At 41.0% G+C, this 25958-nt stretch overlaps 1 protein-coding gene and 1 long non-coding RNA gene across 10 annotated transcripts in view; one reads left to right on the forward strand and one right to left on the reverse strand.

Annotated features, from left to right (window-relative positions):
- Positions 1-25958, forward strand: part of OPCML (opioid binding protein/cell adhesion molecule like) — a 1159098-nt gene that overhangs the window by 675553 nt on the left and 457587 nt on the right. The window lies entirely within an intron of this gene.
- Positions 20865-25958, reverse strand: part of LOC110741323 — a 28377-nt gene continuing 23283 nt past the window's right edge. For both annotated transcript variants that reach the window (XR_002517375.2, XR_002517374.2), the window contains 2 exons: positions 23116-23287; positions 20865-22129 (listed from right to left, as the gene is read on the reverse strand). This is a non-coding gene — a long non-coding RNA (uncharacterized LOC110741323). The remainder of the gene's footprint in view (positions 22130-23115; positions 23288-25958) is intronic.

Below are 25958 nucleotides of genomic sequence, written 5' to 3' on the forward strand. Positions count from 1 at the left end.
GATCTTGCGTAACTCTTTATTACAAAGCCTGGCCCTAAAACTGCAGAGTAGACATTTTTTGGGAGTGCCCCCAGCCTAACCATGTATCAGAGAGACCTCCTTGCCTGGATCCTTGCCCAACTGCAGGGAGCCTAGTCAGCAGGCCTCCTGCCGGCCTCACAGCTCCTCAGCGCCTCCTGAGGGACCTTCACTGCAATGGGGACACACTGTTTGTGCTTCCTGCCCCTTCCCCGGGGCCCTGCATCGCGGGAGGCTCATGCTTCCTTCCTCTTCCCTTCCCACGTGTGGCACTCCAGTAAGTATGTGGAACCCCAGACTCCAATTCCGCATCTGCTTCTGGAAACGGAATCTGATACAGATCTTCATTCCCTCACCCATCGCTCTCCCCATTTTAGGAAATTTTCTTTGTAGTTGGAGATCTCATCCTCTCCTAAATATCCCTGTTAAGTGGATCCAGTAAATTACTTCCCAGGCTTCATCCCAACTAAAGAATCAATGGTGGCATTTGGGGCAGTCATGACCCCAGAGTGGTGTGGGCAACTTGTCTGAGACACTTTCAAACTGTGTCATGTGAGTGACCACAGAGTCGTAAGGTCAGACTTGTAAAAACACGATTTTTGGCCGTGTATTCCACTCTGCTATTACTCCGGCCAAAAGAGGCAAGGGACTGGGGATGGAAGTGGGGGTGGGGAGCCTTGTCTTCAGGTTAAAGCAATATCGAACTCCAGTCAGAGACATGGGAAGAAATACGGAGACCCTGCACAGGGCTCAGTTTCAAATTACTATCTGGACTCAGTCAAGGAAATTATGTACAATTACTTGAAATTGGTATGCAATGTCATTTTAAGGAGTAGAATAATATGGTCATTCTACCAGTAATTTGGTTAGTAATTTGGTAGTAAGCTCTAGTAATTACTGTAAGTGCTAACCAGTTCATTTCCCAAATCACTTTTCCTTTTGGGTGTTCACTTTATTTTGTACATTTTAATTGAGTTTTTTTGTTAAATGGCCTAAGAATGTTTTACATTCCATGGCCTTAGCTAGGGCTGAGCGTGAGAATACGCAAGCCACTGTGCCCAGTTTTGTTTCCAGCATCTGGAGAGCTGCTGCTTAATTCATATGAATCCCCATGTGTCCATTACTGTCATAATCAACTAAGACATTTTTGAACCTTGAGTATCTTTGTGGTATTATAGCAGGGAAAATAAAATACTGAATTAATCAAAAGATAAGGCCTATGGAGTTTGTGACCCAGAAGAGATATAGGCAGAGACAGAGTGCGGCAATTCTAGTGACAGGTTGTAGATGGTCAAGAGAGCCGTGGTGGCTTGTCGGCGTGGCAGACGTTTGTGAGTGTGTAGATTTTAATTATTTAAAATCATTTAATTTTAAAAATTATTTTTAAAGATTATTTAATTTCATGTTCTTCCTGGCTTTACAAATTGATTAGAAAAAGCCCATGACCTGAAAGAGAGAAGGTAGGAAAACAATACAGAGATGAAGGGATATAATGGAATGATCAGCGAAAACGTTTGGAAGTAAAGGAAGTAAGGAAAAGTGAGAGAGAAGGTGCTTAGTGTGCATCTGGGAAGTGAGCCGATTACGCCTGTGGGACTGGGGGAAGGTTCATTGAAGAGAAGAAAGCATGTGATTGGCAGGTGTCTGAAATGTAACTTTATCTTTCTATGAAATGGAATTCAGAACACCCCAAATGCCCCAGTCACCATGAAGAAGGTATGACGGTACAATGTATGTTTTCGTTTGTATTTTTTTATTTTCCCAAAATGGTTCATGTATGAAGTAGGCTCTTAGACTATCTCCCACTACTATTGCAAATACAAGCATAAGAGAAACCTGTTTATTAACGCTGAACTAGTGTGAGAGATAATTCATTATGCTCTTGCTGAGGAGAGCTGTTGCCTCGGAGTTTCTTTATAGTTCCCCTCACAAGAGTTTTAATAGCTGTGCAGCAGAACTTCACACCAAACTTTGTTATTCTCACCCATCATATTTTTATCACAAAAATGTCACTCTGAAAGGAGACGCTCACTCTCCCAGTACCTTTCCCACTTTATTTCTTGCAAAATGTAATTTGGTTTATGGACTGCTACTAATAACTTGCAAAGTCTGATTTCTACTTTAAGCCTTCCATTCTGGTAACACCTCATCTTATTTTTGAAACACACAGAAGTTTTGATAACTCCTTGACTACCTTTAACTCATTGATTTCTGAAAAACTATGAGGTAGGCCAGTGTGGCTTTTAGCTCATGTATCTGTTCACCCTATTTCTTGTTGACTTTCAGCTCACCCAGGGCTTTGTAGCATCAACTGTATGATTTTCATACTTTTACTAAGAGTATTTTGTATGTCTTTCTTATCTAGGTGCCTAGAATGGCTGTCATATAGTAGACGCTGTAACTATATGTGAAATAGTAATTAAAACAGAATCAGTGATTTCCATGGTGCTTTGTTTTAGACACTTGTCTCCAAAGAGAATAGCTTACTTACCTTAATTTCATTTATACAAAGCTTCTACCACTGAGCCACGTGAAACAGGACAAACTGGAAAATGTTATTCTAATACTTCTTGTCATCTGTATTAACTAATGATTTCAGGCTGGTGCATGGGCTACTGAATTCACTTCTGAGCCTTTGATTAGTTCACTTTTTAACATGAGTATGCAAAATGAAATATGAAGCACTTAACGCTCAGATCCTTGGATTCTAATCATGCTCTGTGATGTACCCATCATAATACCTGCAGAGAATGCTTCAACATTCCAGGTCTAAAAGTTGTAGTCAACATTTCCTATGCCAGCTGTGTCAGGGCATTTTAGAGAAATAAAACCAATAGGAGATATCTCCATAGAAAGACTAGATAGATAGATAGATAGATACTCTCTATATAGAGATCTACTGGCTCTGTTTATGTATGTATCTCTACAAATATATCTATATATACATATATTGATTTACATACACATGTATAAGAGAGAGATTTATCATAAGAAATTAATGGACATGATTATGGAGGCCAAGAAGTTCCAAGATCAGTTGGCAAGCTGGAGACCCAGGAGAGGCACTGGTGTAAGTTTCAGTCCAAGTCTTAGCCTGAAGGCAGAAGACTGATGTCCCAGCCAAAGCCCATCAGGCAGGGAGAGAAAATAATTCCTTACTCAGTCTTTTTGTTCCATTCAAGCTTTGGAAAGATAGGATGAGGCCCATCCACATTAGGGAGGGCAATCTGCATTACCGAACCTGCTGTTTCAAAAGTTAATCTCATGCAACAATGTCCTCACAGAACACAATTAACCAAATAGTGAAGCACTCTGTGGCCCAATCAAATTGACATACAAAAGTAACGATCACAGCAGCCATCATCAGAGAACTATCTCCAGCCAATATTATTTTTTCATTGTTGCTGAGATGGAGTTTTGATCTGTCGCTCAGGCTGGAGTGCAGTGGTGCGATCTCTGCTCACTGCAACCTCCGCCTCCTGGGTTCAAGCGATTCTCCTGCCTCAGCCTCCCAAGTAGCTGAAACTACAGGCATGTGCCACCACGCCCGGCTAATTTGTCGTATTTTTAGTAGAAATGGAGTTTCACTATGTTAGCCAGGATGGTCTTGATCTCCTGACCTATTTTACCAAAATGGTGAATAAGTTAATGTCAATATGTATATTTCTCAGGAAAAATAAAATAAAATGTAAATAATTAGAAACAAGCTTCTAAGCAATGTTCCTATGACCATATGGCTACACTTAATAGTAATTTACATTGCTGTAGTCTAGAGTGTTTATTTTAGTTCTTCAATCTGTTTGAGGGAAAGCTGTTTTGCATGACCCCAGCTTGGAGACTGGGCACAGAGTAAAGTCTAGGATTGCGTAGAGTACTAGTGAAGATACTACAGATTTCCCCTGAGTCTAATGAGGAAAGTGGCCACATCTCCATTCCAGCCACCTTCCCACAGGACTTGAAACCTCCAGCTGGGAGATGCTCCAAAGGGCCTCTGTGATTTGAGAGTCCTGGCTTTTGATAGTCCACATCATACCTATTAGGACTGTCAGAACAAGTTCGTGAAGTAAGCAGTCCCCTGCTGCCCCTTTCTACAAAGAATGAAGAACTGAGAAGTCAAATGAACTCTTCATGTGACCACAGTTCACTGGTAGCAAAGCTAGGGACAGACTCCTGTGTGCTTGGTGCTGGGTGCTGCACTGGTAAGTTTATTGATACCATGATTTGATTCTCTATTACCTGCAGACCTCACCTTTTCTTTTACCCTTATTCAAGTGAATATTGCATCCTTTTTTGGGTGTGGGGGGGTGCAGCTTCGTTCCTGTCAATGACTGCCATCAAAAATGCTGACCGGGAATTTCAGAATTGAACAGTTCAAACCTCCTCTGCAGGTTGAAAAGATGAATCTCACATTTTGCACATCCATCTCTGCAGAATATGACTGCTGTTTTTCACTATGTGGGATATATATCACTTTTAAATGGCGACTGTGGCCTCTTGGCACACTGGGAAGTGATTGGGCAGCTTAACCAGCTTCCCTTGCGTGTGATAGAGAATTCTGAGGCAAAGCCCAGGCTTTCTTTCCCCACAAGGACAACCATTGCCAATCACGTTTCCTTATTTAAAGTCACTCCCTGGAGAAAATTAAGCATCTTTTTGTTTTGCTTCCTTTAACCGTCTGTGGTTTCATGCCCCTCCTGAGCCTTAACTGTCTTGAAAAGCAAAAACCACATCCTTTACCCCTGAAGATCCAGCTGGTGGCACACGGCGACTCCTTCCCTGATGGCATTGTGTTCTGATTCCTTGAAAGCACCAGGCATGTTTACCTTTTCCTCAAATCTTCAATCTCCACACACCATTCTGGGCAGGGCAAGATCAAACTGGGGTGCTAGCTCATCCTTGGCCTTTCCAAATACCCTACCATCGGCACATTTATGTTAGATATTGATTTCTGCTTAATAGAATAAGCCAGGAAAAATCACACTCCTTGTTGGCGTTCAGAGGATAAACCATAAAAGCCATTAAGAAGTACTGTAAGCATGAGGATGATTAATGGGACTCGAGGTGCCGTCCACTGACTATTTCCAGATAATGTCTTTGAGAGATTCCATTGCCTCTGGCGGCCATTGAGAGCTATTTATTTGCAAGGTGAAATTCTGAGTGATGATGTTTCCTGGGTAGCTCTGACTGACAGTGTTAAGGAGACAGAACTGGATGGCCCTGAACTCAGCTCATAAAGGATTTGCTCTCAGGAGTTGCTAGGATACTTCAGAGGTTGTGCATTGAAAGACAGTACGTCTGCCCTCAAATTGCCCCTCCTTCTATGAGTGCTGAGTCTCCTCTTGAGGACCTCCTGGGCTTAAAGTTTATAGGGAAGAAGTGATTGTCAAGAACTATCGATTCCCGACTTCTGTGAAACCAGTGTGAATTTTTTCCTTCCTTGCATTGGCGTTAGTTTGGACTGGGACAGGAGGGAGCATTCTGAGAGCAGTGCCCGCCCGGGACCTGCAAAACTTGTGGTTTGCATTGTTTTTTAATTGACAGAATATTGTGCAAAGTACTTCAAATTGTCCATCATTCTCCAAGTTTTATTTGTTAAAATAGATCCCGTCAGCCTTCTTAGGTGCAACCTCTGACAATTAGTTTTTGACACCTGGGTTGCAATAATGAGGTTTATATGTCGATATGGTTGTTGATGCTTGAAAGTCTAACTTAACCTTTCCAGCAAAACAACCAGAGGAACCCAGACTGTCATCTTGATAAAAGACACCACCCAGCACAACCTCTGCGGGAAAGGAGAACTTCAATAAATATTAGATGGGTAGGCTGGGCGTGGTGGCTCACACCTATAATCCAAGCACTTTGGGAGGCCGAGGCAGGTGGATCACCTGAGGTCATGAGTTCGAGACCAGCCTGACCAACATGGAGAAACCCCGTCTCTACTAGAAATACAAAATTAGCCGGACGTGGTGGTGCATGCCTGTACTCACAGCTACTTGGGAGGCTGAGGCAGGATAATCACTTGAACCGGGGAGGCAGAGGTTGCGGTGAGCTGAGACCGTGCCATTGCATTCCAGCCTGGGCAACAAGAGAGAAACTCCATCTCAAAAAAAGAAAAAAAAAAATTAGACAGATAAATACATTGGCAGATGGATGGATACGTGGATGAATGGGTAAATGAATGAAAGCTACCATATTTTGAGCACCTATAATGTTGTATAAATCAGTCATTTATATAACAATTTGCAATTTTGATATTATTCCCATTTTGCAGAAGAGAAAACTAAGGCTCAGAAGTGACTTGTCCAAGGTGATAGAGACAGGGTTTAAATGCAAGGTTATTTTACTTTTCAGTCTAGAAAAGGGAAAGATGGGTTCAACAGTAAGTATCTTCATAATGTAGCATGAGTTCGTTGTAATTTCTACTTTACATGAAGCAAATTATTATTCATTTTTTAAAAAATGGTTAAGTTTCATAGATTTCAAAGTGCATATCCCCTTTTCTTTGGGTATATTCAAATAAAATACTTGGTATGCTCAAAAACTTATGTAGATTATATTTTTAGAAAATCTTAAAACTTCATTAGGATCTGAGACTATGTTTTAAATATTTACTTGGGCTGGAATTTGTCTTAAATCATTTCTGATGGGTGGTTAGAAATATATGGAAGAATAAAGGCCTTTTTAGTTGTGGTAAGAGCTGAACCCACATTTCTCAGCCTTTGTTTACATGTTGCCTCACTGTCTGAGCGAGCAGTCTTAGATTTCTTGCTGCTCCTGCTCGCCAGAGCTCTGTACTGCCAGGCTCCTCACCTAAAAACAGACTGTCCATGCAGTCCACTGAGCCACCTTCAGGTTTCGTTCATGAGGTTTCTTGCAGTCCCATGTTGGCCAACTGAAGCTTATTATCCACTGGTGGTTTTACCCGTCTGTTCTGATTAGTGGTAACAACTGTGTTTCCTCCAAAGACCCAGAGGCAACAGCAGGGAGAGGCTAGTTCCTAAGAACAATTCCAGTTATTCTCAGCATATTCCCTGGTAGCTTGAGGTTGAGGTGTATCATTTCCAAGAAGACAGTTTATCCTTCAGGACAATTTTTAAAATAAGAGGGAAAGTAGGAAGGAAGGGAAGGGAAGGGAACGGAAGGGAAGGGAAGGGAAGGGAAGTGAAGGGAAGGGAAGGGAGAGAGGAGGGAGGGATGGAGGAGGGACAGAGGGAGGGAGGGAGGAAAAGATAAAAGATTGTTCCCTAGTTACTCCTTTGGATCATTTCAATGATTATTTTCTCTCAACACTGCTGCAGGTTACTTCAAAATAATCAGCAATGCTATCCTGACAGCCAAGATTCAGATAGATTTTCTATCAACTGAGCCAGGCTCTGATAGTTTATCACTGAAAATAATAATGATAATAATAACAATAGCAAAAATACCTGCCCAAATTATGATTGACAAAGTGTCATGGGGAGAAAAGAAGTATATAATTGATGGCAGTCATTAAATATAGACAGAGACTCAGGAGGGGAGACCCGAACTCTGAATGGCCAGAGCCTTCGTAATGGGGAATAACAGGAAACTTAACCCTGGGCTGGTGTTAAGGTCGGCACCTGATCCAGTGTGACAGGGTAATTATTTATTTCTTCAGCTACTGATTTTTAAAACACGACAGGGTTGTGGAAGAGAGGTAAATTTGTTATATCAGAGCAATATTTTATATTTTTAAGTAGATATGCAATACTAACTTACTAATGATTTGACTACATAATTAGTTCCTCTTTCATTTGCTCCTTTACTTTCTAATGGTTTTTGTTTGATTTAGTTTGTTTTAGTTACTATTCATCTCTTTACTTTTCTGTTATCTTTTAATACCTTTAAAAACATAAATATTACCCCTTCTTCTTTTTTTTTTGTCCCCAACTGCTTAGCCCAGCCACTGTGTTAATTTTGATGTCTCTTTATACAACTTGTCATGACTTTCTTCATATTAGCTTTATTCCTCTTTACTCCTCTCTGTTGTCTGTCCTCTCCCCTCTGGCCCAAGCCCTGCTACCTTATCTTTTCCCATTCCCAATACCACACCTCTCTAGCACCCACTGGGTGCCTCTGTCCTATGGAGGCATTATTCTTATCCCATATAACAAGCGTGGACTTGTACCCATTCTGCCCTTTCCCAGGGAAAAGGCGCAGTAAGGGGCAGGAGGCTCTGGGGGACATGCCTACACTTGGGGGGCTCTTGGTCTTGAGAAATAACTGAAATCGTTTACCTGAAGGAAAATGTATCATCTAACTTGGTTCTAGACTCATCATAGGCCATTATTTAAATCTGCTAGGAAGCTTAATGTACAGAAACATTGAACAAGAGGAGAAGATAATAGAATTACAAGCTAGTTAAAAATTGAATTACTATGAAATCCAAATTCAGTCCAGCTTGGAAAACGACGGAGAGGATCTATTGATTGACTTTTAACCACTCCTGGAAGCAACATTAAGCCTCTTTCTTGCCAGGACAGGAACCCCAGCCTGAAAGGTAGCCTCAGCTTCCACAGGGCAGTGTGGAAGAGGGTAACAGAGGGGACCTTTCACCACTGCTGGGCATGGTTTTGAGGATGGCCAGCAGAGCTTGCACTTCCTTGCAGGAAAGATGTGTGTATATTAATTGCCTCTGCACTGCCAGCCACAGCATTTCCCAGAAAAAGAAAGAAAGAAAGAAAGAAGGTCTTCTTGAAATGGAGAAGTATTCGTTTTACATTTTAACTAATGATGCTCAGCTAATAGCCAGGGAGCAAGGTGGCGTGGCAGGAAAAGAAATCAAGTCATGGAGGATGGGAGCAAAATCAGGAGTGGGGAGCCCTCTTCATACACTCTTTTATTCACTCACTCACATTCTTACAGATAGGAGTTTAACACCTAAGAAAAGCAATGAAGGTAATTTTCTAGAGTCAGACACACTGCGAGTCTCATATCTTTTGTGTCTGACCAACGGAGGACTTAGGCGAGTTGTTTAATGGTTTCTGGGCCTCAGATTCCTTTCTATAAACTGGGAGTGAGCACGGTGGCTGCCTTATGGGTTCCGTAGGACACTGGAAATCTTTGTCCTGCCAGTCCCCAGCTATGTAGACTGGGCCAGGCCTGGAGCTGCTCACTTGTGGAGGTGGGTGAATGTGTGCCCTGTTGTCACCTGCACACCTCACCAGGTTGGGAGGGTGTCACGAGTGATTATGGACCTGGAAGGCTTTTTGATCCGTGATTCATTTGCCAGCACGCCAGATCTGCAACAGCCCATAGCATCTGGTTGCTTGGAAAATAGTCATGTTCAGGAGGCAGATTTAATGGAAAAGAAAGAATATTTAGAAAAAACAAAAAAGTCTTTAAATACTTGTAGAGTTATATGCAGGTTATATTCTTCTGAACATCTTTACAAAAAGATTTTTTCCTTTTGCTCTTCTTCTTAACAAATAATCTTTGAGCACAAACTACGTCCCAGGCAGTGTTCTCGTAAGTCATTGACGAAAGGCAAACACACCGATCAAATCTCTGACCTTGAAGATAACCAACAAATAGTTTAAAACAACATAATATGTCAGAAAGGAAACAGTGCTAGGCAGGAAAAGTCAAGTGTTGAAAGGGGACAGGAAGTTCTAGAAAGGTGGCATTAAAATTTTAGTATGAATAAGACTAAATTCAAAAACCAGGACAAGTCAGTCAGAGAGGCAGGTTCGGTAAAGGGAGTTGATAGTGATCCTGGGTAAGGCAGATTTCATATAACAATCAATAGAAAAACAAAACAAAGACACACACACATTGATGAGATCGCCACGGACTCAGGAGAGTGATTACTCTTCTGGAGTATTCTGCAAAGCTGAAGACAATTCTAGAAACAGCAGCAGAGTACCTTTGTCCAAAACATGGCTATTTGAGTGCATAGTCTGAGCCAGGCACTGTTGTAGATGAACAGAGGAAGCGCCTAGCATCGGTGGTGCTTCATCCCACGGAGGGAGACCGATGCTAAGCAGTGAACATAACCAATAACTAAATATATTTAGTGGTATCCAGCATCCGTGGGGATTGGTTCCAGGACCTTCCACCTATATCCAAATCCAGGAATGCTCAAGTCTCTTTTATAAAATCATCTTCAGATTACTTACAATACCGAAGACAATGTAAACACTATGTAGACAGTCATGATGTTGCATTGCTTAGGAAATAATGACCAAAGTCCATACTTGTCAGTACAGATACAATTTTTATTTAAAAACTTTTCTGATGATACATAGTACTTGTACATATTTATGGGGTACATGTGACATTTTGATATAAGCATACACTGTGTAAGAATCAAATCAAGGCACTGATGTGCAGTTGATTGAATTCATGAATGCGGAACCCACAGATAGGGAGGGCTGACTGTCTTTTTTTTAATTAAGTTAAAAAATTTTAATTAACGGGGAAAATGTACATATTTATCTTGTACAACATGTTGTTTTGGAATATATATATACATTGTGAAATGGCTAAATTGAGTTAATTGACATATCATTACCTCATGTAGTTATCGTTTTTTGTGATGAGAACACTTAAAATCTACTCTTTTAGGAATTTTCAAGAACATGAAACATTGTTATTAACTATAGTCACTGTGTTGTATAATAAATCTCTTGAATATATTCTTTCTCTTCAACTAAAATTTTCTATCCTTTGAACAACATCTTCATAAACCACATCTCCTTACCCCCTAGTAACCACTGGCAATCACCATTTTACTCCCTTCTTTTGTGTGTTCAGCTTTTTTAGATTCCAGATGTAAGTGAGAGCACTTGTCTTTCTATGCCTGGCTTATTTCACTTAATGTAGAGTGTACTCTAGGTTCATTGATGTTGCTCCAAATGACAGGATTTCCCTATTTTAAGGTCAAATAGTTTTCACTGAATTTATCTACAACATTTTCCTCACCCATTCATCTGTTGAGGGACACTTAGGTTCTCTCCATATTATCTTGGCTCTTGTCAACAGTGCTGCGATGAACATGAGAGGGCAGACATCTCTTTGACAGTCTGATTTCATTTTCTTTGGAAGTATACTCAGAAGTGGGATTGCAGGATCATATGGTCGTACCATTTTTATTTTTATTTTTTAATTTGACCAGAGCCTACTGAGACTATTTTTAATTTTTTGAAGAACTGTCATATTGTTTTCCATAATGGCTGTACTAATTTACATCCCCACCAACCATGTGCAAGGCTTCTGTCTTCTCCACACACTGGCCAACACGTGTTACCCTTCATCTTTTTAGTAATAGCCCTTCTGACATGTAAGTAAACAATTTAGTCTTTATTGGCTTAATTTTATTGCCCTCAAGAAAAGTGGCAGGATGGAGGCAGTAATCTCGTATTTGTTGGAAAGAACGTGCTTGAGCCTAGAATCAAGCTGACAGTCTGAACTGATTAGTCCCCCATCCCTGAACAAGTGACTTCAATTCGCCCAACGTCAGCTTTCTTATATTTAAACTGGAATTAACAATATCTATCTTATGTGGTTGCTGAAATAAGGTCATGTGGTTAAAGAAATCTAGCGTGTAGTAGGTAGGCATGGAGCTTAGAGGAGGGAAGAGGCGTTACATGATGTTATTTATCCCAGTTCAGTAATAATTATGATTTCTACACTGATTTAAATAGATGATGTTTGCCGGGCGCGGTGGCTCAAGCCTGTAATCCCAGCACTTTGGGAGGCCGAGACGGGTGGATCACGAGGTCAGGAGATCGAGACCATCCTGGCTAACATGGTGAAACCCCGTCTCTACTAAGAAATACAAAAAACTAGCCGGGCGAGGTGGCGGGCGCCTGTAGTCCCAGCTACTCGGGAGGCTGAGGCCGGAGAATGGCGTGAACCCGGGAGGCGGAGCTTGCAGTGAGCTGAGATCCGGCCACTGCACTCCAGCCTGGGCGACAGAGTGAGACTCGGTCTCAAAAAAAAAAAAAAAAAATAGATGATGTTTGATTGTTTTTCTCAAACATGGATCATTATTTTTTGTCACACTTTGTAAATGAACGTAAGAAGCATGAAAGGTGCATCTGTGCTCAGACCCACCGCTACAGCCTAGTATTTTTCTGAATCTTGAGGCAGTCAAGTTGCCCATATGCACTGAGGCCCACTTTGTGTACAGTGTGCTTGAGATACTTCCAGAGATGTGCACAATTAGCTAAAACAGTTCTGTCCTTTCAGAATTCAGCTGAGAAAACGGCAGTCCACATAATATCATGAACGACACAAGGCAGGAGATTGTATCAAATGAGGGGTGCAGATGATGCCCTGCGATTTCTCGATGTCTTCTTATGGAAGTCATCTTACTAAGTTCAGATTATCAAATTGTGTTTAAGGAAAAAAAGGTCCATTATTATTTCATCGTGGTTTCTTTTTCTGTTTTTTTTTTTTTTTTTTTTTTTTTTCTTTTTTTTTTCTTTTTTCCCTTAATTTGTTTGTTCCTTTTTTTTTTTTTTTTTTTCGTGTTGTGAGGATTTTTTTTTTTTTTTGAGATGGAGTCTCGCTCTGTCACCCAGGCTGGAGTACAGTGGCCAGATCTCAGCTCACTGCAAGCTCCGCCTCCCGGGTTCACGCCATTCTCCTGGCTCAGCCTCCCGAGTAGCTGGGACTACAGGCGCCCGCTACCTCACCTGGCTAGTTTTTTGTATTTTTTTTAGTAGAGATGGGGTTTCACCGTGTTAGCCAGGATGGTCTCGAGCTCCTGACCTCGTGATCCGCCCCTCTCCACCTCCCAAAGTGCTGGGAGTACAGGCTTGAGCCACCGTGCCCGGCCTGTGAGTATTTTTATTCAGACGCATGTAGGTGTTTGATATTTACCCTTGTAATGTTAAAGGTGACAGGATACTGCTCTCACTTTGCTGTTATATAAGCTATGTGTTCCCTCCAGCCCTTGGAATCTTCCTTACCTACTTCGGTGGGAAGGAGGAGGCAGGGTGTCAAATCTCCTTGCCCTTGGGCTGTCACTTGGATGGGCATTCGGTGTTTGCTTCTCTGGCAGCTCTGTGCCAGGCCTGGGTCTTCCTTCACACTACAGCAGGTATGTTCTGGAAGGAGGAAACCAGTCTGATAAACTCCTTCAATTCTTCATGCTAGCCCCATGGGGTGGGAGTGGCCCCTGAGGTTCCAGTTTCCACTCTTGGCTTCTGTTCTCAGCCCTGGCTCTTTCTCCCTCAATGGTACTTTTTCTCCAAGTGCTCGTGGAGGTACCGCCTTACCCCACTTTAGGAGAATGCCTCTCTGGCACAGACTGTTGTGCCATTCCTCAGAACAGGCCATGCTCCCCACAGGATCTCCAGTGGCGTATCCTCTGGGGGCAGCACCCAAGCCTTTCTGCCTGCCCTGAAGGTAAATGTGAGATAAGCACTCACATGTGCATACACAAGCACACACACTTGTGCACAGACACACATGCACTTCCTGTCCTCAAAATCAAACAATTCTCAAAGACAAGGCAGCCTAAATCCACTCCAGGTAGCAGAAACCTATGAGTAACAGCAGCATCCTCTGGCCCATCATCCTGGCCTGGGTGTGTCGAGGGAACAGTCCCAGCCCCTCTGTTCTCATTTCTGGGTTTTTCAGCCCACAGTGCTAGAGGCCGAGAGAAACGATGGCCTTTTGAAGTGTCTTCCCTAAAGAAATTTGGCACAAATGTGTTCTTCCCCACAGGCCAGAAGAAGAGCTTAGACTGGGCTTCACACTTCACTGGGACAACTCTTAGATTCCTATTTGGGATATAACAAAGGGAGGAAAGAAAGTTTTTTTCCAATTATTTAGAAAGTGCACATTGACATAAAGGAATATTAAGTGACTTATCTAAAAATGATGTGGTGCCTACAGGACTGACACTGTTCAGGGTTCAAATCACCTGATAATTCACAACTGTTTCTTTTTGCTGAATTTCATGCACCTCATTACCCCAAACATATATAATATATCCCCTTTGTAAAAAAAAAAATCACAGCCCCTGTGGAAAAATATTAGAAACCAAACATGATTTCATGGGCTAAAAATTCCATTCCTCCCATCATTTCTATTTTTGACCTCATTGCCCAGTTGTGAGAAATTGGGAAAAGCAGCTCTTGGTGCCTCGGTTTCTTCATTTGTGAAACTGAGAAAATAACACTGAACACCTCCCCGCTTTCCATGGAAGTAGGTAGGCTTAATACGTTAGTGCTAGCAAAGCACTTTACACTCTCAGAGTACCTTTCCCAAAACAGTATCAAAGTATTACTGCATCTATTATGAATAAATAAGATTGGCTTGGACATGGAGCCCCTAGAGAACTTCTTTGTCACTTCTCTGCATGCAGATTGAGTGACATTTTCTATGACCCTCTTCACTTTGCTGACCAACAACCTGCTCATTAACATGGATCACAACACTGTTTTGTACGTTTCCACTGCCTTTCATTTGGAAAACTCCAAATGCCTTGCTAACACGATTAAATCAAGTATCCTCATACATAGGTTAGGTGTTACAAGAACCATTACACTTAGGGTGGTGGGCAGAGAGATCCAAGGAATGGAAAGTTAAGGGCAAGAAGTAGTTCCACTAACTGGGTTTCCATTCCTGCCCCAGAAATGAATAACGCCTCAGCTCTACGGGTCTCTCATCCCCACTTCTTGAAAGCCCAGTCTAGAATGTTAGAAAATTGCAGCAGATTCACTGGTGTGCTCTATTTTCAGCTACTTCCATAAAGAAATCAATTAACTGTGTCTGACAGTCTATTTTTCCTGAAGCTCTGCTGGCAGAGGGCTTAACTTTATATCATCTTTCACAGCCCCAAAACAAAACAAACATTTTATTTCATCCTCAATGAAAGTAACTTCTATTTATTTTGGTGAGGTTCCCATGCTAGGTAATCTACAGTCACCAGTCAGATTTCCTTTGTTCTCGGCACTTTTGGGCTATTGCATTTTAGTGCCTGAGACGCTGAGTCTGTGACAGAGGAAACATCTTGTCATTTTAATGAATTGAGTTCTCCCAGTGCCACTTTTCTCACCAACAGTCCTTTTCCATGCCCATCAAGATGTCAGATGCAAAATAAAACCAGTTGCAACATGGCAGAGTATGCAAGGCCATTCGGATTATTACTGAATAACGTGGCTGGAAAAACTCGGCGAGATCACTTTCCTCATCTGTAACTTTTTGAGATTTTTTTCTAAGTGAGCTCAACTTATTACCCGTTATAACAGAGCTTTCAAATCACAAAGGGCCTCAGCAAGTCTAAGTGAAAAGGACGTGTCATGCAGTGTGTTAAGAAACTGTCTAAGCCTGGGCTTGTTTCTCTTGGCACCCAGCTTTCTGCGACTACTCACACCTTTAGAAGTTGATCAGTGAATACAAATGAGCAATAACATTGTGCAGAAGGAAGATCAAGGGACTTGAAGTCAGAGTACGGAGATGCAAATTCAGAGCTGTGTGACCTGAAGAAAGTTGCTTAAGTTTCCTGAATTTTGTTTTACTCATCTTTGAATCGGGGTTATTGCAGTCTACCTGATCTCCGTGTACCTCACAGTATGGAAATTATATCTTGTAAGGTAATACTTGAAAATCATCTGTATATTCAGAAATTTTATGTAAATATTCATCATTATTAACAACGTTAGTGAAAACTAAACCTAATTACAAACGAAAATCCACAGTGAAAATTGTACAGTACATCCAAAACACAAACAAAAATTTCAAAATCCACAATTGTTCCTTGTCTATTATGATGATTCCCTTTTCTTGGTACAATTTGAGATGAAAAAGTCAAAAATTGGCAAAAAATTAACGAGACCTCCAGATGACCAGTTGGGAATGTTTTCTTAGTACAATTCTGCAAGACACCTGCAGTGCTAAAAAGGGCCTACTTGGATGACATAGCCAAGGTATATCCATAGCTTAATAGGATCACAAGTAGCATTTGATGATTTCATGACGCACTGTATAGCATCCCTGTGGTTTTGCAGAATCCCTAACTTCACAAAGAATTTACCTGAACAAACGACTTGACTTTTTTTCTGCCTCAGTTTCCTCATGAATAAAACAATTTATGTTCTTCTGTTGCCACATAATGTAAACATCAAAAGCAATTCTGTGTGCAAGTATGTGGAAGTGCTACCTACAATTTAAGATCTCATTAAAGTGGATCCTTGCTTTTTATGTGCAATCATTTTTAAGCTACTTTTTTTTCCTGAGGAGAAGAGAGAAGGATGGCTAGGATTAAACTAAAGAGTACTCCAAGGAGGTGAAATTTCTAACAGTCACAGATGAAGTGAAATATGAAAACGTGTCAGCTGACCACCAGGAATAAACAGATTCCTGGCAATAGCCATTATTAGATCGTGGAATTGCCTCTCTCAGGAAGTGGTAGAAACATTTACTGCTCAACTGGATAAAGTACTCTCAGGGGCCAGATGACCTGCCATTTCCTTCTACATTATCTATGAGTTTTTTCTAATAATAATAAAACCACTGAAATTGGCTACAGAGCTATAATCACTCATGTATAGGCTGGGAGCTGCATCGTAATTACGGAGGGCCATGTTCTCAGATAATTGCTCTCGATTTGGTCTTGGTCTTGGCGACTCCCCCCGTCTGTTTACTGCTAGGTCCAAGTCTACAGAGGACTGCATTAGCGTCTACACTGGCCTTACACGCATTTAACAATGTTGAGTCACTACTTTCTAAACAGTAAGCTGGATTCAGGCAGCTTCGGAAATACCATGAAAATATGATGCTGTTTAAATGCTAATGCTGAGGCCTAGAAGTGATGGTAGCTGGCCAGGAGCCGTGTTTCCTCTGTTGGGCTGAGCGTATGATTTCGTTTCTCCTATTTGTTCAGTTGTAGTAAACATTTTTCATGGAGTTTTTACAGTGTTTGCAAAAATGCCTCCTAAGCAAAAATAGAAAAATACACTTTCTTCTTTGTACAGTTTTCAAAAATATACTCCTTTTGAATTGAAAAAGGCTTATGAAAGAATGATGAACAAACCATATTTGATATTTACAAGTGTTATTTTCTGGTTATTAAATTCAGTTTGTAAGATGTGTGTGTGTGTGTGTGCACGCACGTGTATGTGTGTGTGAATTCTGTTCATTCCTCTACTTATCCCCCTGAAAAATCTCATTTTTAAAATTTCATAATATTTTTTAAAAAGGAAAAAAGAATGACTTGCCTGTATCGGTAAATCAAAAGCTAAAATGCTGACTCATGCAGCAAAGTGGCCTGACTTGCAGAGCTAATGCCCAAGTGCAGGCTCTCTCGCCCTCCGTGGCAGCCAGGGGCTCACTGTCCGCTCTCCCGCCAGGGTGGCTTCAGCAGATGAGCCCTTCGCTCACGGAGCATTTCTGGCTCTCAGCATAGTGCCCGGCCCAGGGTAGATGCTGAACAATGGCCCATTCAAGTCCACTATGTTGTTGTTGCTGTTATGGAACCATTCCTACAAAGAATATCATAGAGCCCCAGATAGAAAAAAGTAGATAGATGTTTTTGGGTAGAGAACCACTTTCAAGTGAGATCCTTACTTTGTGATTCAAGATTTTATGTGTCTTTCTTATTTCTTTCTTTTAATCTGAAGTGCATTCCCCTATCCTGCTTCATGGTCATGATTTCATTCAAATTTATTGAATTCCTACTTGCAATTCTATTAGATGACCAATGGCAGAGAATTTTTAGACCTGATTTTTACATACCGCTTGGCAGTTAAAGTACTTTTATTTGCATAATCCAAAGCATTGATTGAACCCTGTGGAAGTGGAGACATAGATGGTTCTACTTTTATTTTATAAATGAGGAAACTGAGGCTCAGGGATGTTAAGTGATTTAACTGAAGTTACATGGTGAGTGAGTGACAGATTTGAGCCTTAAACACATCTTTGGACTCTGTAGGGTTTTTCCCTTCACCTTCTGAAGGTTTGCTGAAAAATCAGTTCACAAAAGGCAGATTAATTGGAGAAAAGGCACACAAAACTTATTAATGTGTACATGGGAACCTTCAAAATAAAAAGTCAGACTGGGTGCGGTGGCTCACGCCTGTAATCCCAGCACTTTGAGAGGCCGAGGAGGGCGGATCCCCTGAGGTCAGGAGTTTGAGACCAGCCTGGCCAATATGGTGAAACCCCGTCTCTACTAAAAATGTAAAAATTAGCCAGGCGTGGTGGTGCATGCCTGTAATCCCAGCTACATGGGAGGCTGAGGCAGGAGAATCACTTGAACCCAGGAGACAGAGGTTGCAGTGAGCTGAGATCCCACCATTGTACTCCAGCCTGGGTGACAATGTGAAACCCTATCTCAAAAAAAAAAATAAAAAAAAAAATTAAAAAAAAAATTAATTAAAAAAGTAAAAATAAAAAATCAATGATACAGGGAAAATTGTCTATTATCATGCTTAGGTTCAACAAATTATGCACAATCTTGTAGAAATAGGATTGGGCGGAAAGGTTATGATCTAATGCTAACTGACTGAGTGGGGAGCCAAGCCAGTCCTGTCCAGATTCCTCCTGGCCTCTATGAGCAGTGTCCCTCCCTTCTGGGTGTGGGGATCTTATGGCCTTCAGTCAAACAAGGCAAACTGGATGATTTCTTTGCGGCCAGTTTCAACCGAGAAAGGTGGAAGGAAAGTTAGAGTCATATTTTTAGGTTGGATGGCTGACTTGGGGGAAAAGGGATTCTGACTTCAGTGACCTGCCTTGAGGAAGAGGGATTCTGGATTCTGTGGCCAGCCTCAGGGGAGGTTAAGACCCAGAGACAGGAGGGCTGGAGAAAGTCAAGGAGAAACTTTTGCTTGTTAGGCTGCTTCTGAAGCCTTCATTTGGGAGTATTGTTTGCTGAGACCCAGCAACTCAAAATCACTTCACCAAGAAAGAAGTCAATATACCCATTGTGTCATATTCACACACATCCTCACTGCCTAGCTCTATTTTCAGCTGAATATGTTTGTTTGGTCATGTCCTCCTACGTCAAAAGCTCCCATGTATATTAATTCACACAGCTGTACTTGTGGTCACTGCCAAAGGCCAGCCTGGATGCTAGAGTGAGCTTGTTGGGCTCAGGATTTTCTGCTGCAAACACACGCTAGACCAGACCATGCCCCATGCAATGTAACTACACGCAGGAAGGGTCTGATACGTGGTGACTGCTCAGTGGGGCAGACATTGATGCTGCCCACACCCAGTCTAACAACAGACAGGTGTACATTGTATGCAGAGAGTCATCTTAAAAGCGGTAAAAGGAGTAGTTTCCTTAAAAAAAATATTTTCTTAACGTCAAAGAAATATCTCAGTGTAACCATGCCAGATAAGGTTTTGCATAAAGGGTTAGCTTTTTGAGTTATAATCTTCTTTATGAAAGAATAGCCTGGAAACTTTAGGTCTGACTTGTGTGTAAGGATTTGAAATATTTTAAGCCAAAGAGAAAAGCTTTAGAGAAGAGTTTAGCTGCCAGGGGCTTTTTTCTGTAACTCCCAGGGATGAGGCAAGGGAAGGCTAGCATAGACCAGGAGACAGGCCCCATTAAAATCTTATTAACATGCTTTGAAGTGACAGTAGTGCCGTGTCCGAAATATCTCCCCAGCCCACTGTCTTTCTTAGTCATCTGTGTCCTAGCTAGGATGCTGGGCCACAAGCAATGGAAAGAACCCTGATCTGGACCCTTGCTTCATCCTGAATTTATCCCAACTAGCAGTTTGACCTATGAGATGCCATGTGCATCTCTTGTACTCTCAGAGTTTTTTTTTTTGTAAAGATGACAGAGTTAGATATGATAGTGTTTATGAACCTGTCCAGCTCTAACCTGTGTGAATCTTTAAGGATTGCTATACCACTTTCATTGGTAGGAAATCCAGGTACTACACACTGGAATGTTTCAAAATCAAGTCAAACTGGAAACAGATGATGCACCTGGCCTATCCGAAACTTGGTTTCCATCTGCAGTGCAGACATAAACCAACAGCTAACATGGAGAAGTGATATAAATTGTTGGATTCCTGAAAAAATACTAATTATTAAAAGTAGTAATTAATACATGGAAAAATATGTCTAAAATACGTGGTATTTTTTTTTCTTCTGAAAGTACAATGTCCTCTTAAAAGCCATTTAAAAACCGTGTCATTCTAGCTTCCTTGCTACCATTGCTTTTGTTGTGCAGAACGTCATTCTAAATTTAAAGGTTGGTAAACATGCAAATTGAAGATGTTTGCTAATTCATGTTAAGAGTATATTCAGATTAATACAATTTAACTTGAAGAAATGATTTAAAGGAAAACAAAAAGACTAAACAAGTACCAGCATCCAGTGGGAGTAAACTTATTTTCATACTCAGTTAACTAGCTTAAGGAGAGGGTAAAATTTTTAAAAACTGTTTTTTGTTTGTTTGTTTTTGTTTTTGCTCTGTCGCCCAGGCTGGAGTGCAGTGGCGCCATCTCAGCTCACTGCAAGCTCCACCTCCTGGGTTCAAGCGATTTTCCTGCCTCAGCCTTCTGAGTAGCTGGGATTACAGGTGCCCGCCAACGCACCTGGCTAATTTTTTGTATTTTTTAAGAGACAGGGTTTCACTGTGTTAGTCAGGATGGTCTCAATCTCCCGACCTTGTGATCCACCTGCCTCGGCCTCCCAAAGGGCTGGGATTACAGGCGCACACCACCTCGCCTGGCTAATTTTTTGTATTTTTTAGTAGAGACAGGGTATCACTGTGTTAGCCAGGATGGTCTCAATCTCCTGACCTCGTGATTCGCCCGCCTAGGCCTCCCAAAGTGCTGGGATTACAGGCATGAGCCACCATGCCCGGCCAAAAAAACAGTTTTAAATAGTGGTCTCATACTCTGTGCCAGACACAGTGAGACACATACATGCAAACATGTATTTGGATGCATGTATATATGTATATTTGTATTTATAAGCCTATACATATCTATACATTTTTGAATACATAATTATTTTGAATAGTCAGTATAATCTTAACACATAGGAGTTATTTTCCTGTTTTTCAGTTGAGGAAACTGAAATTCAGAAATAACTAACCTAGTGTCCCTTAGCTAATACATGAAGAAGCCCAGCTCTGAAAACAAGCGCCTAGGCCTTCTAAAGAAAGTTGTCTTTATATTATACCCCATTTCCTCAAGTAAGGGCTTTGTTGTAAAACATCCTGAGAGCCTGGTGTTTAGAAACTGCTACATTTAACTTAAATAAAGAACACGAGTTATTTAACATTTTGAGTTTTGATTCCTTCATCTGTGAAAACGCAAATGAAAATATCTACTTTGGGAGACAGTTGGCAGGATTAAATGAGATACAGTGAATTAAAATATCTGCAAAAGTCCCTGGCAGATTGTGGCCTTGTACAGTGTATTAGTTTGTATAGCATTTTAGCTGCAGTTTCTCCAGATCTTTTCACACTTAAATCTTTTTATGTGACGAAAAGAGAAAGAAAATTTTGCTTACTACCTCAAAGAAATAAGCAAGTATTTACTGAATGCTTTCTATTATGTCATAACATTTTATGTGTCACATTTCAGAGCTTATTGAGGTCATGATTATGGAATCTTTTATGTGGGGGGGTAATAGTTAAACAGTAAGTACAGTTATGTGAATCTAGCTTTTCAGGTGTCCCAAAGAGTTCAAACAGCTTTTTTGTTAAAATGAACCCTGGGAAACTAAAAGTACTCCTACTTTTTGCCTTTCCTGCTGCCTCAGTCCCTCCAGTTTGAGTTAATTTTCCTGTAGGGGCTTTAGAGGGAAAGTTTTCCTCTTGCCACACTCACCTTGAAGCAGGACGCAATGGATTACAGTGGCTTTCACCATGCATCTTGTCTCGGGGGACAGGCCTGCGACATTACCCAGTCTACAAGGGCAGGTAATTTAATAAGGTTATCATATTTTCCCTCTATATAATGACTTAACAACACCTTTTTTAAAAAGTCATGTCAAACGTTGTTCCATTTAAAAATCAGTTACTGAATAAGGCAAGCAGGATATGAATCCGTGGGCACATAGTGTAACTCAAGTTTTGAGATGAAAACTGGCCCTCCAGGCCTTTGTTCTGCATCAGGCTCAGGAATGTGAGAAGTGTGTAGCCGTCTGCAAGTTATTAAGGTCCCTGCAATAGAAAGAAAGAAATCAACAGACAATCTCAGTAAAGCATCTTTGACTTCCATACATTCAGCTTTTTAGAAATATTTACTTACATAATTACACCTGACTCTCATAAGCTGCTTTGCATACCAGATTCAGTCTTTGCTACCACAGTTGGTGTATTAACCTTTCTAGGGATCTTAGGAAGTGCTGCCTGTCCGCCAGTGGTCTAGTGTGTCAGTCTTGTGCAGATATTTCTATGGTAATATTGTGCATACAATCATTTGAATGCTTTGTTGCATTTTCCCCTTTTTTAATGAATTGAAAGCAGAAAATGAAAGGGTTAATATTAGGGCTAGGAAGCTGAGGTCTCATATTTATATATAGCTGAGCCCATAGTACAGTTGAGAAAATGATGGAAATGAATAGGCGTGTTTACAAAATTAAGACCATGTGAAATGCAGGAAGTATTTTGTTGAAAACTGTCCCTGAAATGTGAAGTGTAATTAGGAAGATAATATTTTCATTGTGTACTCTTATTTGTCTCTTACCAAACACTAGCCTTTGCTAACCTTTAACATTAGAATTTCACGTGCGTTTTCAAGAAAGCTCTGTCTGGCAAAGTAGGAAGCTGCCGTAATAACCAAACTCTAACTTGTACCAGCTCCAGTCTATCTCTTCTGGAGGACGCAGATGCTGCTCCTAAATCTTTCTTGGACAGAGAAGATTTTTCTCGTTTCTGAAGTCCACACAAGTTTCCTCATTACTGAAGAATGCATTTCACGATATAAAACCTAATCTATACAGCTGTATGTGGTTTGGGACTCAGTTAACTTAGAATTGATTCTCTTCCACTACACAGTCCAGGCAATTGAAGTAAGTTAAATGTTTTTTTTCCAACATAGTCACCCACATTTAAGGCATGGTGACCTAAAGTCTTTCCTTGCGAATTCACACCTCTGAAAACCTGATACTTTGTAGGGACATAGGGTGAAACTCAGTGTAGCATACAAGGTATGCATGCTGCTTCATGGCTGCACCGTCCATTCCTTCCTTCAGTCTGCTGTTCCCCCAGAGTGATATGTGCTTTCATTTATCATCATCATCATCATTATGATTTTAAATCACAAAAATTCCAGCTGCTTTATTTCACGTTTTTTAAAACTGTGGTTCCAAGCAAATTCTGAAATGAAATGAAGAAAGTAAATATATTTCAGAGAGAAGTCCAACTGAGAGAAAACAAAAGGGCATATTTAATATTTAAACTAATCAATCAAGTACCCTTGGCTTAAAGAAATGAAGAGAATATAGAATACTCCTCTGATTTCCAAGTATATACATACACACACACGTATAAACAATGCTACTTAGATCTTTTGCATTTCTCTGCTGTGTTACCTCATAGTCGGCTACCTTTATGTTAGTTTATGAAATAATAACAAGGACCCATTGAATTAAGTATGAGAATGTGCTTTTCGATTTATTCATAATAATGTGGCTTACACTGATAGAGTTTTGCATTTAAAAACACTTGCATATGTATTTCTTTGATTAATATGAGGAGAATTCATCACCCATGTTGCGGATGAGAAAATGACACTCAGACTAATGCTGCTACCAGAGTCAGGACTCGGACGGGATTTCTGATACCTGAGCCAAAGTTCTCCTCACTCCAGGGAAGAAAGGGGCCTCTGGGAAATCCTTCCGGGTTGGGTGGGGCCTCCCAAGTCCTGGGTGGAGGCTCAGAACCTCTCCACATGGGTCACTCCCATTGCCCTTAGCTAGTTCCCAGCAGGGTTCAGCAATGCGATCGTTTTCAAAGGCGTCTGTGCTTCTTGCAGGCAGAGCAAGGGAGGGGGAAGCTGAGGAGGCTGCATGCCTCCTGCAGGCAGATGGGAGGAACTGTGGAGGCATTTCAGAGAGGAAGGAGGCACCCTGGCAGGCCCCGTCAAAGAGGAGGGAACCTGGGAGCATGAGTGAGTCGGGTGGAGCCATCAGAGGAAGCAGAACAGGGTGTCACTGTAGTGTTTTGGTGATGACCCCAGAGCCTGAGAGCTGGCAGATAGGCTATGGATTTGAGTTTTCATGTGCACAGTACTACATTTATACACTGTTAGAAAATTAGGCTGTCAGATATTCTCTTCCTTCCTAGTTTTTCTCAGTGAGTGGAGTTTACATGTGTGCATGTGTGTGCCTGTGAGAAAACCCCAACTTCTGTCCTCAGAGTCCTCCCCTCACTATCTCTGTGTTCATGTAACCCACTGGCTTCCTAAGGAGGCCACACTGGCCTCATTGCCTCAGGGGTGCAGTGCTCACCCACACCTGTCTCCCTAGGGTAACACTTAGAGCAGCAATTCTCACACTCTTTGGTCTTAGGATCTTTTTACATGCTTGAAATTGTCAAGGATTCCAAAGAGCTTTTGTTCATGAGGGATATGTAGCAATACTTCCACATGGCAAACTAAAACTGACAAAAAATTCATGCTTTTTAATTCTTTGAAAAGTAGCAATACAAATTTCATTACATGTTAACATAAGTAATTTTTATGAAAGATAGCTATATTGTTTTACAAAAACATTAATGAGAAGAATGACATTGCTTTATAGTTTTGCAAGTTTCTTAGAATGCAGCCATTGCCTTATATCTGGTTTTATATTTAATTAGTTACTATATATATATATTTTTAAGTATGTAAAGAATATCTGGTTTCACACAGACTGTAGTAAGAAAAGGGAGGATTTTCATAGATTTTATGATAGTTGTGGATATTCTTTGATAGTATACCAAAACTCAACAAGTGATACTTTCTTAAAAAGTAGTTGCAATGTATACCTGATGTAAATGACGAGTTGATGGGTGCAGCAGACCAACATGGCACTAGTATACATATGTAACAAACCTGCACGTTATGCACATGTACCCTACAACTTAAAGTATAATAATAATAAATAAATTAAAAAAAAAAAAAAAGTAGTTGCAATGTAAAATCAGACACCATATCAATTAGATTTTCTTGATCTGTTACATTAAAATGTACTAGTTTTTTCTTTACTATCTTTGCAACTTACTGTGAATCTGTAAATACTTCAAAATAAAAAGTTTAAAAATTGTACAAAGAATTTCAACACACATTTCTTCATGGAAAATATAGAAATGACCATTAGTCACGTGAAAAATGTTCAACATCATTAGTCATTAGGAAAACTCAAACTCACTGTGAAATACTCCTTCACAACCATAGAATAGCTATAATACTTTGGACAATAACAGGATTTTAGGAGGATATGGGGAAATTGGAACCCTCATTCACTGCTGGTGTGAATGTAAGCATGATATGATTGTTAGCATTGGCAAATCCATATGGGTCTGCGGCAATTCAATTCTTATCTCCTCAGAGAGAGAACTCATCCAAGGGGCATGAGGCAGAGTGAGAGATTGAGGTAAGTTTTAGAGCAAGAGTGAAATTTTACTTGAAAAGCTTTAGAGCAGGTTCATAAGGAAGTAAAGTGCACTTCAAAGAGGGCCAAGTGCCTGATTTGTGAGATCCAAGTGTGCTGTGCGGCCTTCGATTTGGGTTTTTCTGTGTTGGCATGCTTCGGGATTTGTGTCTCTTCTCTCCTGATCCTTCCCCTGGGGTGGGTGTCTGCGTGCATAGTGGCACACCAGCACTTCGGAGGGGCCGCATGCACAGTGTGTGCTTGCTGGAGTTCTGTGCATGCTGACTGGAGGTATTTTTCCCTTGCCAGTCGAGTATTCCTAGAGGAAGGTCATATACCAGTTAAACTCTGCCATTGTGCCTCCTAGAGTGCATGCTTGAGTCTGCTTGCCCAGTCCTGAGATCTTATCGGGAAGC

This window comes from Papio anubis, chromosome 12 (genome assembly GCF_008728515.1).
Source record: "Papio anubis isolate 15944 chromosome 12, Panubis1.0, whole genome shotgun sequence".
Taxonomy (NCBI): domain Eukaryota; kingdom Metazoa; phylum Chordata; class Mammalia; order Primates; family Cercopithecidae; genus Papio; species Papio anubis.